This window comes from Mytilus californianus, unplaced genomic scaffold (genome assembly GCF_021869535.1).
Source record: "Mytilus californianus isolate M0D057914Y unplaced genomic scaffold, xbMytCali1.0.p SCAF_8, whole genome shotgun sequence".
Classification (NCBI taxonomy): Eukaryota; Metazoa; Mollusca; class Bivalvia; order Mytilida; family Mytilidae; genus Mytilus; species Mytilus californianus.
In genome coordinates, this window is record NW_026262734.1 from 16,965,772 (window position 1) to 16,974,276 (window position 8,505).

The following is an 8,505-nucleotide window of genomic DNA, read 5'->3' on the forward strand; positions in this document are numbered from 1 at the left end:
AAACAAAAAAATAATTTATGGTTTATTTCTCGACTATATTACCTGTATTTGAACACTCTCTATTGTGAGGGATTGGTATGACATTTATGACCTCAGCCAATATATTATTCAATTCATCTAGATAAGAAAAAAAAATCATATGTTTAGGGTGGGGGTCGCAACCATTTTAGAAATATTAACACATTCTCAAATAACAGGGAATGGGAATGACCACTGGGACTCCAATCTAGGAGAAACAAGAAAGTATACGGTTGAAGTCGAATGAACATGCTATAAGACATTTGCAATTTAAGTCTAACACATTGTAAAAATAAGTACATCTGACTGCCATGTACAAGTTCATGTGCATACAACCTCGTTGGAAGGCCTTTTTAAATCATAAATAAGACACAGTAAATCATTGAACGTGATGATATTTATTAAATATAGTCTTCGTCGTTTTTTAATGGTACTTGTATGGAGTAATCCTAGTCGTACAACCTAAAAAATAAATTTAAAAAAAAGTTTCAGTTTTATTCCATTGTATTACTTACCAGAACTAATTGTTGTCGTTTTAAATGACAGTGTACACAACTATTTTTGGAGTGTAAAAAATTCTTTGGATGTTTTAGATTAATTACATGGATTTGATGGTCCTTTATATTCTGTTGGCGGTTTTGACTTTTCAACTCTCTACAGTGCACTTCCAGACAATCTTATCAAACAAAAGTTTTCCTATTTCAATAAATAAATGATCGTTTGGTAAAACTCACTTAAAGTCTTATTCTCTCATGAGAAAGGTAAATATGCTAGATATACTTAATGGAGGTGTGATGAGATGATTAAAGCTGTTAATTTTCTCCTTAATAATATTTATGTACGTTTTGGAAACAAAGTTTATCGACAGGTTGAATGTATTCCTATGGGCACTAATTACACCCCTTTTATATCAGACTTGTTTTGTACTGTTATGAATCACAGTTTATGACCAAACTCAGTAAAGACCAGACCAAATTGCATTAAATTGATAATCTCAATTACCGTTATGTTGATGATATTTTTTCGTTAAATAATCAAGAATTTTCAAAATATTCCGCAGAAATTGACCCAAAGAAACTTACTTAAGATAAATCAAATGTAAACACGGTAATAACTGTCCTCTCTTAAAATTAGATATTCAGTTGTACACAAGAAACTCTACACTAAAATTTACAACATAAGGAACGATTTTTCGTTCCCTATTGTTAATTCCTTTTTTGGATGGTGATTTTCTTTTGGCACCATCTTACGGTGTTTATATTTTACAACTCGTTCGCTACTCCCGTGTCTGTTGAAACGTTTTTGATTTTAATAAACGTAATTTGTGTATTACTGGTAAATTATTAAGTCAGATATTTCGTAACCATGAACTACTAAAAACTTTTATTAAATTCTTCCATAGATATACAGATTTTGTTTTGAAGTTTGGTTGTACCTGTAGAAAACTTATTTCTAACGTGATATCACATCCTTTTTTTTACGAAGATGTTGTTTACCATGCCCGGAAAATTTAGTAACGATTCTGGTAAACTTATCGATCCTTTAAATAAACTTATTCTAAAAAGGTACAAATTCAGCACTGTATTTAGATCTTTGAATAATGTTTTTATTGATATTAATATTGATTGTTTTATCAGTAAATTAAAAGCAAACTTAATATTATTGTTATATACATATGCACTTAAAAGGATCAACAATCTGTCGCTTCCTGTATCTTGGAATTGCACAAGGTCATGTTTTTCTCTGACTGTTTATGGCGTCTTTACACTAAATTCATTGGATGTTGGATGTGTACTGATTGATAATTTAATCTTAGATGCATGATTTTTATATAAGTTGCTATTGGCCTTGAACTAGCTGTCAGTAACTGCGAGTACTCTCAGATCTGTACTTGGTGTCTTTTTGTTGTTGGGATGTACAAGTACCCGGCCACGTTCACTCTGTGTTTTGGTTAGTTTTATTTCTTTTTGTATCAATCTGATGAGTAAAGCCTTTTTCAACTGATTTTTATAATTCGTTCTTATGTTGTACTGTTACACCACTGTCCTAGGTTAGGGGAGCGTTTGTTACCGTGTTACATTTTTTTTTCGTTCAATTTTTTTGTGCATTAATTAGGCCGTTAGTTTTGCTCGTTTGAACTATTGTCATTTCGGGGCCCTTTAAAGCTGACTATACGGTAAGGCCTTTGCTCATTGTTGAAGGTCGTACGGTGACCTATATGTCATTTTGGTCTCTTGTGATGAGTGGTCTCATTGGCAATCATACAACATCTTCTTTTTTTATATTATGCAGTTTATATTGTTAAAATGTTACATTGCGTTATCATTAATATTCCAATTTGATTGGTTTGTCCGTTGCATTTACCACGGTGAGGTGTTCAGTGAGGCATGAAAGTTTGATAGCCATATGTCTCTAAATGCTTTGAAAACTTGCAAATTTTGGTGATACTTAGAATCGTAGAATCGTTTAAAAAAAGTTTTACAACACTAGTATGTGAATGTTGCAGTACAGGAATATATACTTTACGGCTTTCCTGGGTATCAAATTTGAAGAAAAAAAAATTGTGAAATGAAAGGATGACCACTAATAACTATCCTTTTAATTAAATCAACGATCATACTTACCATTGTATAATACTTGTTCATTATCCTTGAATTATGCTTGAAATTCTTGATGAATGCTTATTGATCTCTTTACTTATAGCCTTGCATATCTAATAATAGTTATTGTTTTGTTTATAAATTATACATTATGACTATCATTCTGTGGATATATTGTTCATACTAGTTTAACCTACAGAAATCTTGCTAACAACAATTGCATAAGGGACACTCTTACAAAATTGACTTTGGCATTTGTAATAACTTTGTATTCTTTTTTGTTGCTCTCAAGTTGAAAACTTGATTTGTTATGAATCGAGAAAAAGATGTCACAAATGTGTACTTGATGTTATAATACAATGTATATCTGTATAACCTAACTACCGATATATTTGTGTGTTACTTTATCTTTAAATACCGGAATTAAAGAGGTCTAATCTTTTATTTTGTCGATTATGACCTATTCCCGAATGTGAAAACTTAAGTAAGTGCGGTTTAGCACAGCGGGTATTGCATGCATAGTAGGAGACCATAACCCTGTAAACGCTCCCGTAGTCTTTTATTTTGGCAGTCATGAAATTTTCCAGTTTTTATTTGTGATCTTGCTTTTTTTCTACGCAATTTGTTTATGAGATTTGACCAGCGGTAAAAACAATTAGAGATACCAAGCTCATAATATTGTACGCTAGACGAAAGGTTTGTACACAGGAAACCATCAATAAGGCTCAATCAAAAAAGGCAAAAGTAAAATCAAGGACAAGATTCTGAACGGTTTTGCCGAAAGTAGATTCACTACTGTTATACTAGCTGTAGATGCTTACCCTGCTGACGTTCCCGGTATCTTCCTTTAAGAAATCTTGCCATTCGTCAGTTTAACCTTTGTTATCTTGATTTGTTTCTACTAATTGATTTATGAGATTTGAACATCAGTGAACAAAACTCTTCAAAGATACCAGTCTTATAATATTGTACGCCAGACGCAAGTTTCGTCTACAAAAAAAACCGTGAAGCCCAAAGGCAAAATCAAAAACAAAGTTGTACAGCATTGTTGAACTTAGATTCCGAAAAAAGTTTTCGCTACAAACAGCTTAACTACTGGTGACGTAAGGTATGAGCGGAAATACAAGCGGTCGAAGTTACTATCCATGTTTCTATATAATTCAAATATAAGTAAACTACAAACCTTTCCTTTTAGGTGCTGCGTTAACCATTTTTAAACATTCAGAACGTTTTTTACAAACCGTACCAAACCTGCCAGGATTTTGCCTTTTAGTTTGACTTTAAAGGAACCAATTGAATCAGAACAATTTTTCTCAACTCTAAATGTGCGCATGTCTGCAAAGAGTCTGTTAAAATCAAATTAAGATAACATACGGTAGTGTACCTTTTCAAATTATGTGTTTATCATATTGTAGCACAAATCAGTAAACTGAAAATAGAAATTATTTTATATGGTCCTGAAGAGGGATTAAAAAAATATTAGCGACATAGCAAGATACGTATTTAAAAAATCCTACTTTTTCGAGTAATCCGGATGACCATTATTCGAGAAGCACGTGACGTGTCGATGGCAATGGGAAGATCACTTTTTTTAAACTTGTGTTCGTATTATTTTTCGGTTACCAAAAAAAAAAAACGGAAACCCTAAGGTTCGCTAACAAATAGTAAACACCAAATAGTAGGTGGTATAACAATAATTATATTCTAACCGGAATGAACAAGACACACTTTATACAAAATTGTTTTAGTTTGTATGAGTGAAGTTTGTTTGTCATTAATATCATTAATCCTTAATTAATCATTATATTATTTTTTAACTTTTTTATTTATTGACTTACTCAAGGTAACCTCGGACTCCACGTTTGTAACACATGTTCTTAAAGTACCACTCTCCTGATATTTTAGAATCCAAAAACGTCTAAATACCACAATAACCAATATGTTAATGATTAATAATTCCAATAACAGCATAAACATTATACTCTTTGTTATTATGTTGTAGTTCCCTCGATTTTAGTTTGTAACCCGGATTTATTTTCTCTCAATCGATTTATGACTTTTGAACAGCGGTGTACTACTGTTGCCTTTATTTATAAGATACATCCTCTGTTTTATTATGTATTCATATATAATTTGAGGGACTAATCGGACTGAACGTATTGTATATAGATATAAGAAGATGTGGTATGAGTGCCAATGAGACAACTCTCCATCCAAGTCACAATTAGTAAAACCAAACCGTTATAGGTCAAAGTACGGTCTTCAACACGGAGCCTTGGCTCACACCGAACAGCAAGCTATAAAGGGCCCCAAAATGACTAGTGTAAAACCATTCAGAGGAAAAAAACCAACGGTCTAATCTATATAAATAACGAGAAACACTTATGAACCACATCAACAAACGACATCTACTGAACATCAGATTCCTGACTGAGGACAGGTGGAAATAAATGCATCGAGTTAAAACGTTTTAATAGGTACCAAACTTCACCCTTATTTGAAACAATAGTGTAACATCACAACATAGAAAGACACACTATAAAATATCAATTGAAATTGCTTAACTAAATCAAAAGACATATTAACATACACTGAACGAATAAATTTGATCTATGACACAACGTAAGTACAAAATCAATATGATAAGGGATAAGATATTAATCAATTTCAGAAAAAACAATCATAACTTTGAACCAAATGCCGCCAAATAGAAAAATGTACACAGGTAAATGGAAATAATTTTGTTGTAAGGTGTACAGTATAAATGGAGAACGGAAATATTTTTTAAAAAATAAATAATTTTGTTGTTTATAGTACGAGAACAACAGTGAACATTTTTAGTCATACCAAACACTTATCAAAGTTGGCACACACTAAAAATAGAGAGACGAGATTTAACATTTAATAAGTAAACATAAAATAACAAAAAAGCAATACAAATATATCAACAGGTCAAATTAACAGGAAAGTACGATTTGATAGTACTCGCAGTTACTGAAAGCTAGTTAAAAGCCAAAAACAATTAATAATACAAAAAATGCTTCAGAGACTAATATTTCTTTTTAAAACGTAACGATACATATTTTCTATTGACACGCGTGTACGAGTGTATATTAATTCGGTTTTCTGTATTGAATAATACAATAGTACGTAAAGTTCGTTTTAAACTGTATAAACTGAAATACTTTCTTTGCTTGATCTCCGTTTATCGTGTGTAAAATCTTCATGAAGTTACTATAATCTGTAAATTATTTACATCAGTGACCATTTAAACTGTTAGTTCTTTCTGCTGTCGCTTTTTTCTCGCTCTATTTGTATATTGTATATTTTTCGAACGTATAAATATTTCTTCCGTGCACATTGCACAACTTGATTACATTTTAATTTTAGTTTAACATTATCGCTGTTTCATTTCTTGAATATAATCAATATCTTAAATACAGGATAAATCAAAAAGAGTGATGTCCCTTTCTGGCTAAGGCTTAGCGAGATACCACTCCAGAAAAAAAAATGTTCATAAGGTTAAACTGCATGATGGAACCTGAGATTAAAGCATTATGTAAACAAATGTCAAAAGATCGTTTTAAACGTCTTCTAGAAGATATGCAAGGTATGCAAGAAGAGTGGTTAGACCCCGAAGTGGACATTTCAAATCAAAACAAAACAAATATGGCGTCATATTCCGAGGTAGTGTCAAATACAAACACAAACAAAAACAAAACAGTTGGGACTGATAATGTTACAGGTGAATCAAGTGATCCAAGTGACTAAATAAAACCTATATATCTGACAGATACCGATGTATTTGGTTCTGTTAAACCACCGAGATCCCTATGGCTTACGAACGTAGAAATATACAACGCCATTGATACCAAAATTCCAGCTGAACAGATAAAAGAGGGACGAAAGATACCAGAGGGACAGTCATACTCATAGATCGAAAACAATCTGACAACGCCATGGCCAAAAATAAAAAGACAAATAGACAAATAATAGTACAGATGACACAACATAGAAAACCAAAGACTTAGCAACACGAACCCCACCAAAAACTGGGGGTGATCTGAGGTGCTCCGGAAGGGTAAGCAGATCCTGTTTCACATGTGGCACCCGTCGTGTTGTTTATGTTATTACAAATCCGGTAAATAGTCTAATTCGGTAAGTCACATTCGTGAAAAGGGAGGGTATTGTAGTTACGACATAAGGAACATATCTGATATCATCTGTGAACCGGTTATTCCATAACGGTCAACCAACTCGTGATGGCGTTCGTAAAATTTACGAAGGGATGACTTCAACTTAAAAGTTATTCCGAGAATCCGTGATATGCGGTGCATTTACATGGACAACGAGGAAGACAAACTGTCTCTGTTAGTGACCAGGAATGAACTTGCGTGGCAGGCAAGTTCCCCTGCACTCTCAAAATCCCCAAAATCTAGGCAATTTACAACCAGATACCATCAGAATTACAGTGAAAAATGTGCCGAATTCTGCTGATAATGGGCAAATACATAGAACCCTTACATTACAGGGCTGTGACATATAGGCTCTCTATAGAAAACGCTTACGGATTAAAGGCAAAATCACTTACTACCAAACAAGAGAAAATAATAGTAAGTAAGCTGTTAAACAAACCCATAGCTAGAAATTTACAAAAAGGCAAATACATGGCCATAGTTATGCATAGTGGGCAACCTGAATTTGAAAACAGAAGCTCTAACAGTGATGGCAATATAAAAGCTTGCTATAAAAGTTTACAGGTTGGTCATTTCGTGTATGACTGTCCAAATGATTGGGTGTGCAGAAAATGCAAATTAGCAGGCCTCAAGACGATGGATTGTCCAAATGCATTTCAAGAAGTAGGCAATAATGAAGAACCAATAGTGACCACTGATGAATCTGTAAATGATTCTCAGTCAACTGAACAAGCTGAGAAACTGAAATCAAAGACAAATGTGGGAAATAAACCAAAAGACAGAAAACCGAAAACAACAGATGCCAATTCAAACAATGCAAATAAACCAAATCCTACAAAACCAGGAAAGGGAAAGGCTAGTGTGAATGAAACAAAGCACAATCATATATAGACAAATTTATGAGCACACCAAAAAGTCAACGCAGGAACCTGTCTCAACATCATACCCCACCTACACACCCAGAGAACTTACATGATATGACTACTGGTAATAATGGCCCCAAGAAGGTCAAAACTTAATTGTAGTCATATAGACAATGTAAAATACTTTAATGTAAATATTATAGTACAATGATCATTTATACATATAAACAAAACAACGAAAAAACAAAATGAAAAAAAGCTTTCAGCTCTATAAAATAGTTTACTTCAATGTGTTGATGTTGTTGATTGTGAAGCTGACTATTGGTCATAAATGCAACTCATGTACATGTTTTTATAAATGCAAACTCAAAACCTTCATTCTAAAGGCTTTGATAAGCTTTACCAAAAGATATATAAAGTGTGAGCTTTGTATATCAAAAAGAAGTATATTGCTATCTATTTTAAGTTTCAATTTACTATCAAAAATGTTAAATTCTGAATCATACTTGTGGAAAGTAAGAGTTTTAATAACAATTTATTTTGACATCTGGAAAAAGTTACGAATGATATTTCCTTGTTTGTTCTTTATAATTGATCTTTTTACATTGATCAAATAAAAGTACTTTTTCAATCGATCAATGTATAATATTTGGATTAGTGAAGACCAGCTATCTCATGATATGTGTGTATGCATAATGTGCATTATAACTTTAGCATTATTACCAATGATTGTGTTTACAATAGGTCGATCGCTGAACAAATTCAAGCAGCAAATATTTATTGATATATTTAGCATATTACTATTATGTTGGTTTTTACCTGTGCTAT

The 8,505-nt window shown here is 32.6% G+C and overlaps 1 long non-coding RNA gene across 1 annotated transcript; it reads right to left on the reverse strand.

Moving 5' to 3' along the window:
- Positions 1–418: 418 nt before the first annotated feature.
- LOC127712786 (uncharacterized) lies at positions 419–4,383 on the reverse strand. Its single transcript, XR_007987317.1, has 3 exons — positions 3,440–4,383; positions 2,643–2,731; positions 419–480 (listed from the first exon to the last, which is right to left on the reverse strand). It is a non-coding gene; the product is annotated as an uncharacterized LOC127712786 (long non-coding RNA).
- Positions 4,384–8,505: the final 4,122 nt, after the last annotated feature.